The sequence below is a fragment of the Elephantulus edwardii genome, unplaced genomic scaffold (assembly GCF_000299155.1).
Source record: "Elephantulus edwardii isolate Elephantulus edwardi_28Jun2011 unplaced genomic scaffold, EleEdw1.0 scaffold00333, whole genome shotgun sequence".
NCBI classification, from domain to species: domain Eukaryota; kingdom Metazoa; phylum Chordata; class Mammalia; order Macroscelidea; family Macroscelididae; genus Elephantulus; species Elephantulus edwardii.
This window is the reverse complement of record NW_006400083.1, coordinates 2,078,653-2,089,093: the sequence shown is the minus strand read 5'-3', so window position 1 is coordinate 2,089,093 and position 10,441 is coordinate 2,078,653. Positions and strand designations below refer to the sequence as shown.

Below are 10,441 nucleotides of genomic sequence, written 5' to 3'. Positions count from 1 at the left end.
AGCTGTGGTGCTGAAGAAGAGTATTGAATGTTCCCTGGACTGCCAAGAAAATAAACAGATTTATCATGGAGAGGGTTAAACCAGTCTACTCCTTGGAGGCAAGGATTCTGGGGCTTTATCTGACATACTTTGGACATGTTGTAAGGAGAGACAGGTCCTTGGAGAGAGACATCATGCTTGGTAAGTTGGAGGGACAGTGCAGGAGGGGAAGATCCTCTATGAGGTGGATTGATTCAGTGACTGGGGCACTCGGGATGGGTGTGTCAGAGGCCATGCAACTGGCACAGGATAGGGCAAGGTTTAGGGCTGTGAGTCCCAAATGACTCAAGGGCACATAACAACAACAACAAACAACAATATGCATCAGAGTTGGACAATGACTAGGGAGGATAGAAAGAAAATTGAAGACTTTGAGCTGTGGTGCTGGAGAAGAGTATCGAGTATACCATGGACTGCTAAGAAAACAAACAGATTCATCCTGGAGAGGATTAAAGCAGGCTCCTCCTTGGAGGCAAAGATTCTGGGGCTTCATCTGACATACTTTGGACGTGTAAGGAGGAACAGGTCCTTGGAGAGGGACATCATGCTTGGTAGGGTGGAGGGACAGCACATGAGGGGAAAACCCTCTATGAGGTGGATTTATTCGGTGACTGGAGTAATCAGGATTGGTGTGTTAAAGGCAGTGTGATTGGCACAGGATATAGCGGTGTTTAGGGCTTTTGCACATAGGGTCGCTATGAGTCGCAAGAGATTCGATGGCACACAACAGCAACAACATATGAAGATGATATGATAGTGTCCCCAGAAAACCCTAGGACTTAAAAACAAACAAACAAAACCTCGAAACTATTAGAGCTAATGGACCAATTTAAAAGGGAGGCAGGAGAAAAGACCAATATCTAAAAGTCAGTGGCATTCCTCTACAATATAAATGAGAACACAGAGAAGGAAACCAAGAAAACAATACCATTTACAGTATTGTTATGTGTCACTGAGTTGAGTACAACTTGTAACAACTCTGTTAGCCAAAGATCGAAACTCTGCACTATCTTGTACCATCCTCACACTTCCTGACATAAAGGAGCCCATTGTGGGAATCACCATGTCAATCTACCTTGGTTGAGTATCTTCCTCTCCGTAACCAACCCTCCACCCTTCCTAGCATCATGTCCTTCCCCACAGAATAGCCCCTCCTAGCAACATGCCCAAATTATGTGAGGCAAAGTATCATCATTCTTGCTTCCAAAGAGCTCTCCAGCTACACCATCTCCAAGATATATCTGTTTGTTCTCTTGATTGTCTGTGGGATGTTCAGTGTTCTTCTCCAACATCACAGCTCAGAGGTGTCAATTCTTTTCCTGTCACCAGCTGTTGACAGTTTCAATCTCCTCTCCAACCATAATGATGCTGCCTATCTTTCCAGTGGTAAGAATCTTTGTTTTCATGACATTGAGATATAATCCATACCAAAGGCTGCATTCATTGATCTTCTAAAACAAATAGTTTAAGCCATCCTCACTTTCAGCAAGCAACGTTGTGTCGTCTGCATAATGCAGGCCATTTACAATAGCCAGCAACAAATTGAGATACTTGTGAATGAATCCAACAAGAGACAAAAAAAGACCTGTAGAAAGAAAACTACAGAACATTTCCCTAAGAAACAAGAAAATACCTAAATAAATAGAAAAATGTTCACTGCTCATGAATAGGAAGACTCAATACAGTGAAAACAACAATCCTACCAAAAGCAATATACATGTTCAACACAAGCCCAATGCAGTTACCAAATTCACTTTTCAAGGAGATCAAATGGGAAATATTCAATTTTATTTCGCAAAGAAAGAGACCCCAAATAAGCAAAGCACTTCTGAAAAACAAAAATTAATTGGGAGACATAGCACTCCCTGACCTCAAAACCTATTACACAGAGGTAGTAACAAAAACAGTGTGGTACTGGTAAAATGATAGGCACATAGACCAATGGCACATAATTGAGAAGGCAGAAATGGACCAGCCTATTTATGATCAATTGATATTCAATAAGGAAATAAAATATTTCAAATGGGGACATTACTACCTCTTCAACAAATGGTGCTGGCAAAACTGGACTGCTACCTGCAGAAACCTGAAAAGATACACATCCCACACCATACACAAAAATACAACTTAAGGTGGATCAAAGACCTGAGAGTAAAGCTCCAAACCATAAAGTTTATAAGAAAAAAGCTGAGATCAACCTTAGAAGGTCTAGTCTATAGACATGACAAATACAGCCAGAAGTATACAATCTGGAGATGAAAAAATTGATGAATGGGACTTTCTAAACATTAAATTGTTGTGAGCATCACAAACATTTTCCAACATGATGAAGAAAAAAACCCTACCGACTGGGAAAAATGATCTGGCAATACTGTCTCTGACAAGGGTCTTATAACAGAAGTTTAAAGAATATTGCAGGGCCTCCAGAAAAAAAAGACTGCTCCAAAATGGGCAAAAAGGTATAGAAAGACTTTTCACAGAGGAAGACATTTAGATAGCCAACAGACACATGAAGAAATGCTCAAAATCACTGGCAATAAGAGAGATGTAAATAAAAACCACAATGTGATACCATCTCACCCCATTAGCAGTTGCAAAGTTTAGCAGGGCAGCAAAAACGAAGTTATTGAGAGGATGTGGAAAGGTGGAAACTCTCATACATTGTTAGCAGGATTGTAAAATGGTACAAACACTTTGGAAGACAGTTTTAGTGTTTCCTCAAAAAGTTGAACGTAGAAACTTTGTTTAGTCCAGCTATTCTAGTGCCAGAAATATACTCCAAGAAAATAAGAACTGAGACACAAATGGAGATTTGTACATCAGTGTTCGTAGCAGCATTATTCACCATCGCAAGAAAATGGAAACAGCCCAAATGTCTAACCACAACAGATAAGACTGAGAAACTGTGGTATATTAACACGCAGGAGAAACAATTAGAAAAATATTGCATGACTTGGGAGATACTGGAAAACACTATGGTGAGTGAACTAAGTCTCATAAGGTCAAATACTGCATAAGACCATTTTTGTAAAAATAGAAGGGTAACTAATAGGACAAGTTTAGGAATTCAGTGGGGGAAAGGATGGGAGAAGAGGGATGAGGATGGGTAGGCACAAAAGCACAGGTTTTCACAATGTTATGGGTAGAGGGATGAAATAAAGGAAATGAGAAAGATCCATCTAGGACTTGAAAAGACAGGGTAATGATGGACATAGTCCAATGATGATTAATTTTTATAAAACATAATGTGTGGGAATGATTGTATGAAACACAGTGTGAATGAATATAGAGTGAAACACAGTGTTTATGAACTTTGTAGCAAACCAATATAAAATAAAAAGAAAAAAGTCTTCCTGGAATAGTAAGTCGCAACATACCCATGGACTGGACTCACATACCAAAGATCAGGAAAAAAAAAAAGGAAAAATGACCAGGTAAGCTTCGTTCTGTTCTACCAAAGTAGATATGATTACTATGAGTTAGAGTTTGGCTCAATGACAACTAAGAACAACTGACGGTGATGGTGAAGAATTAGCTAAGCATGAACAGAATCATATTTTGAGTTCTGGTATATTAATTCTGAAACTAATTATTTTTCAAATGTATATTCTTGTTTTTCTCTTACTAATGCTTTAATTGAAGTTTGTATGGGTTTACAGAGGCTTTAAATCTCATGAATGGAAACTGCCCATCTTTATCCCACAGAGCAGCTGGCGGGCTCAAACCTTGTGCTTTTGCGTTGGCAGTACACCTCCTTATCACTAGGCCACTTATATGTAATATTTGTTGTTCTTAGAGATGTTGTTAAGTCAGAACTGACTCATAGCTGACTGGCCCTTCAATGGGTTTGCAGAGTTTATAATTGGCACAGAAGATCAAGATCACCAAATCTTTTTCCTGTGGAACAGCTGGTGGATTTGAACCATGTGCCTTTGGGCAGCAGCACAACTCCTTAACATCAGACCACAGAGCCCCTAAACATTAAAAAATGCACGTTGTTTTTGTGTGTCATCAAGTTGGAACTGACTCACAGCTGACTCTTCAGTGGGTTTTCAGACATAGTTAATCACAATGGAGAAGAATGCCCATAATTTTCTCATGGAGCAAAATGCATATACACCCCCAAACTTTGCATATCCTGAATATTATTTTGTTAATATCTATATATTTTTATCTTATCGAATTATATTATAATTATAATATAATTAATAATATAATTCTAGAATTCATTCCAATTGGTTAATGCATTTAATTACAATGTCTCATCAAATCCCCTTTCTACATCACCTTTCCTTTCACTTATTAATGGTGAGACTATCATCAGAAGTTCTTTATATGATTTTTGCTTGAAAAAATAAATTTCCCATTTCAATATTCCCTTGAATTCCAACCAATCATTATGCCTCTGTGCATATTTTGCAGATTAAATCTATAGTTAACAAGCCTAATATCAGTCTTAGGCAATAATAAAGAGCTCTGATATTCATTTTCTAGAAATTTGGCCATCAAACATACGGCTAATTTGATACCTTTCCATTTTTACTCTAACTCTTACATTTCTCAGTAATCAGTCTCCTTTCACAGGTTAGAATGAATTTGCCTCAGTATTGGTACTTAAAATAATTTTGAGCTTCTACTTGCATTTCAAAATAAATCTTATACAGGTTGAGCTTTATTAAGCTTTAGGCTGAATGGTGAAGGAGAGAAAACCATGCATGAGAGTTGATGTTTTTGCAAATTTATCTTCAGATTTTACAGTAAAATTTTCACTGAGAAAAGTCTTGTGATAAGTATCCTGCAGGCATAGTTAAAAATCATTAAGGACCAGCCCGACTGACAAAGGTGCCATACTGTGGTGTTTATCTCTGACCTTTGGTTAAGAATGATAGAACACCTACACATACAAACACTCACATGTAAGCATATATCTTTACAGGCAGAACATACTATTCACATTAAAATGAAAATGTAAAAGAAATGAAAGAGAAATTCCTAAAAAGGGTAATTTGAAGAAGAAAGATGAGTTGCCAACAGTAGTGAAATGAAAGTGCAGCACAGACTCCAGCTCCTTATGAGCTTATGTTCCCATTAGGACTACAGAAGCAGCGAGTGTTCATTTTGGCATCTTCCACTGGAATACTAACAATTTTAAGAGAACAGTAAAAACTCTACAGGTTTGCTTAAGGAAAACAAGGAAATTAACCCATAAAACAAAGCATCTTTTGAGGTTAAAGCAAGATCAGAGTTAAGGCAAGAGGGAAGGTAAGGGCAGAGCCTGAGGTAGTTCAGTGCTGATGTTATTCTATTAATGACCTAAAGAATCAACCATAAACATAAAAAAGGTATCAATCTGAATGTTTTCTCTGTGCTGAGGCACCTAAAATCTTCCCAAATTACCAAGCAAATATGGAAACTTGATGTAGCTATCCTTGGATCAAATGTCTTGCCATAACACCACCCAGGTTACACGGAATTTTCTTTGTGTAAATTTTAATTCTGTTGCTTTTTAAATCTCCCTGCTTTCTTAGTTCTTCAACTCATACACCTCTGGACATGTACACCAGGACAGAGAAAGAAGTTGGCCACAAGCTCAAGTTAGTGTGTAAATCTATTGTCATGTACTGCTGAGTCGATTCTGACTCATAGCAACCTCTATGTACAAAAGCCCTGAAGTCTGTTCTAACCTGAGGCAATTTCATCACCTCTGACACACCTGCCACCATTACCCCAGTCACTGAATCAATCCATCTCATCCAGGGTCTTCCTTTATTGCACTGTCCCTCCACCATTCCAAGCATGATGTCCCTCTCCAACGATTGGTCCCTCTTTGCCTAAAGTATGTCAGAAAGAGCTTCAAAATCCTTGCCTTCAAGAAGTAGCCTGGTTTCACCCCCTTCAGACCAAGCCTATATGTTCTCTTTCCAGAATGTGGTATATTCAGTACTCTTCCCCAGCACCACAGCTCAAGGGCATTGATTCTTCTTCTATCATCCTTAGACATTGTCCAGCTCTCTGATGCATAGCAAGTAATTTCAAAGATCATGGCTTGGATCAGGTGCACCTTAGTTTTTAGACTGGTGTCATTGCTTTTCAGTCCTCTGCAGAGGTGCCTGACAGCAGATTGTGGCAATTCAATTACTCTTTTGACTTTTTTGCTGCTGGTACCAATAATGTCGCTTTTGGAGTTAAGCAAGCTGAGCTAGTAACAATCTCAGTCTCTTCACCATACATCGTGATACTGTCAATTATCCCACTGGTGAAAGTCTTTGTTTTCTTGATGTTGAAATTCAATACATATTGAAGGGTGTAGTAGTTTTGACCTTCTTCAGCAAATTCCTCTGTTCCTCTGTTTTGGCAAGCAAGATTGTGTCATCAGCATAAAGCTGCCTGTTGATGAATTTTCCTCCAATCCTGATGTCATATTCCTCCTCATAGAGCCCAGTCTCCTGGTTGATCTGTTCTGCATATAGATTGAAAAGTTATGCATCTGTGGCATACTCCTTTTCTGATTTTGAACCAAGCAGTGTGTCCTTGTTCTGTTATGACGACTGCCTCCCGGTCCAAGCATAAGTTTTGTATAAGCACAATGAAGTGTTTAGGGATTCCCATTCTTCTCAGAATGTGAACACTTCCTAAATCAACTGTGAACAAGAGAAAAATTACTTACTTAGAAAGAAAGCCGAGACAAGGGCTTTTTTAATTTTTCCTCTAATCTATGTAGCTTTGAGACCACCAGATGGCGATGTTTCAGGCCAAGCGTTCAGTGCCTCACTGCTGCAAAATAGGAGAAATGGAGTTCATGTAAATCATGAAGTGTGTTGGTAGCTGTGTGTCACTCACTGAAACGTCAAATGCAATGTGAAGAATAACTGCAACTTAAAGACTTCTATTAATTTCCTTGTAAAGTTTATTCTGAAGCTACAGGAATCTATAAAGCAGCTGCTATGAGTTTAAATCAGTTTAACAACAGCATTCAATTAAAGGTTCAGAGAAATAGGGGAAGAAAAAAACCAATGAAACTATCAGAACCAGTCAGAAGGACTCTTGAGCGCTCTATCTACATAGCTATCTTCTATTTTTTTCCATCTTTCCATTGCTTCAATCTTCTCTATCCACTCTCATGGCAAATCATTGCCTCATCCTATACAACACACACACACACACACACACACACACACACACACTCACACACCCTGCAAATGCTATCGAATGGCCAGTATTGTTGCTGGCCAACCAAGGAAAGTGTTCATTGATTCCCTGTCTTTTAAAAAGATCCAAATAATTTCTGTGATTTAAGAAACTTACTCATTAGAAATAATCTGAGCATAAACTGAATAAAAGTTTTCTCATACCTAGTATACAGACTTAATTAAATAGTCTGAAGCACAATGCTGAGGAGACTAAAGTTCAATTTTCATAATTTGTTTAATTTTACTATTCTCCATAGCCATATTCTTTGCTTGCAAACCTCATCAGCTGTCTGTTGTTGTGGTTAGTTGTAGTTATGTGTTCTTGTGCCAACTATGATGCATAGTGACCCTATAAACAATGACTGAACCTTGCCCTATCCTGAGCTAAACTCACTGTCTGAGACATCTGACCTTATTGCCACAATCTCTGTGTCAGTCCATCTCATCCACAGTCTTCCTCTTCTGCTCTGACCTTCTACCCTCCCAAGCATGATGTCCTTCTGCAAGGACTGAACCCTCCTGTCAACATGACCAAAGCATGTGAGGTAGAATTTCAAAATCCTTCCCTCCAAAAAGCAAACTGGTTTGATCCACATCAGGACAGACAAGTTTGTTCTCTTGGCAGACCATAGTATGTTCAATACTCTTCTCCAGCACCACAATTCAAAGGCATCAATTTTTTTACTATCAGCCTTATTCATTGTTCAACTCTCGGATGTATAGGAAACAATTGAGAAGATCATGGCCTGGATCAGGTACATCTTAATCTCCAGACCGGCATTATTTATTGCTCTTTCGCAGTCTGAAGAGATTCCTAACAGCAGATTTTCCCAATGCAGCTCATTTTTTATTTCCTGGCTGATGCTGCCAAGAGTGTTGATTTTGAATCCACATAAGATAAAATCATTAACAGCCTTAATCCTTTATCCACTTCTCATGATACTGCCTTTTGGCCTGGTGGTGAGGATCTTTAAATTCTCAATGCTGAAATGCACTCCATATTGAGTCTTTGACCTTCTACAGCAAACGCTTCAAGTCCTACTCAGTTTCAGAAAGCAAGATTGTGTCATCTGCGTAAGGCAGGTTGTTGGTGAGTCTTCCTCCATCCAATCCTGATGCCACATTCTTCTTTGTAAAGTACAGCCTCCTGAATGAGTTATTCAGAATATAGATTGAAAAGATATGGAGAAAGTATATATCACTGACACATTCCTTTCTTGATTTTGAACTATGCACTGTTCCCTGCTGTGTTTGTACAGTAGCTTCTTGGTCTAGATATAGCTTTCACATGAGCACAATCAGGTATGTGAGGTTCCAATTTTTCTCAGTGTTAGCCACAACTTGTTGTGATCCGCACATCCAAATTCCTTTGCAATGTCAATAAAACACAAGTAGACATCATTCCCTTCAATGTACTGTCCCAGTCATTTTTTTTATAATCTTCATTGATATTTTGTTTGCATGTGATATTGTTTGGTAATTTCCACTTTCTATAGGATTACCGTTTTAGGGAATGGGAATAAATATGGATCTCTTGCAGTCAACTGGCCTGTTCCATATTTCTTAACACAACCTTAGTGAACACATTAAGGGCTCCATTTGTATTTTTTAAATATCTCAACTGGTATTCCATGAATTCCTGGGGCCTTACTTTTTGACAATTCTGAGAAAATGAGAACTGAATGCAAAAATAGAGACTTATACAACAATGTTAATTGCAGTATTATTCACCATATCAAGAACATGGAAACAGATCTATTTTTACTTTACTTTTGTGTATTGTGTGAGGTGTAGGTATTGCTTGAGTTTTCTGCAGATAAGTTTTCCAGTTTTGCCAACAACATTTGATAAAAAGGCTGTCATTTTTCCACTTAACTGATTTCATCTTCTTGTAAAAAAATCAGTTGACCATAGGTAGATGGGCTGATTTCTTGGTTCTCAATTCTATTCCATTGATCTATGTGTCTGCCATTGTACCAATACTACATTGTCTTGACCTCTATGACAATGTAGTAGAATTTGAAATCAAGAAATGAGATACCTCCCACTTTGTTTCTCTTTTGAAGGAGTGTTCTGCTTATTTGGGGTCTCTTTACATTCCAAATGAAATTGGAGATTGCCTTTCCATCTAGTTGAAGAATGAAATTGGTATTTGTATTGGGATTGCATTGAATGTGTAAATTGCCTTTGGCACTATTGTTATTTTCACAATACTGAGTTTTCCTATCCACGAGCAAGGTATATTCTTCCATTTCTCCAGGTCTCTTTGTTTCTTTTAGTAATGTTTTGTAACTTTTTTTTTCCTAATAGATGCTTTTTATTTCTAGTTAGATTTAGTCCCAAGTATTTAATCTCATGATTAGCTATGTGATGGTTATTGTTTTATTTAGCTTAGTTCTGTGCTCTATTTTTCACTGTAGAGAAACCCAACTGATTTTTATGTTGATCTTGTATCCTGATACATTTCAGTCAACTATGTCCAGCAGTTTTCTAGCTAAGTCTTTAGAGTTTTCTAAGTATGCTATCATATCATCTGCATATAGAGAAAATTTTACCTTCTCTTTCCAAATTGGATACTTATTTCCTTCTTTTGTCTTATTGCTATCATTAAGATTCAAAAACCTCTGGTAAGTAGCCAAAACAGTCATCAGATGTCCATTTATAGCAATAAGAAAACACATCATAAGGCAGGGAAAAAAATGACCGTTGACTCTTTAGCCCAACATCTCCAACAAACTGAAAAAGAATAGCAAGAAAACTGACACCCTCTAAAAAAATGAAAATTTTAAATATTGGGGCAGAAAGAAATGAAATAGAAAACAGAAAAATAATTAAAACCATCAACAAAACTAGGAGGTGGTTCTTTGAATTAGTCAATAAAATCAACACACCATTAACAAAACTAACAAAAGAAAAAAGGAAAAGACACAAATAATCCAAATAAAAGATAAAATGAGCAATGTTAAAACAGAATCAACTAAACTACATAGGTTAACAATGGAATATTGTGGAAATCTATACTCAAACAAATATGAAAATGTAGAGGAAAGGACTCAGTATATTCCTTCCATCTTCTTTTAATACTTCCTGGATCATTTAATATTCTGCCCAAAGCTTCCTTGATTACAGCAACTCTAGGTTTGAATTTGTTCTTCAGTTCCTTGAGCTTAAGAAATGCTGAGCGAGTTCGGCCCTTTTGATTTTCTGACTCT

At 37.6% G+C, this 10,441-nt stretch overlaps 1 pseudogene; it reads left to right on the top strand.

Annotated features, from left to right (window-relative positions):
• The window catches only part of LOC102876047, a 14,242-nt pseudogene that overhangs the window by 2,872 nt on the left and 929 nt on the right, over positions 1-10,441 (top strand).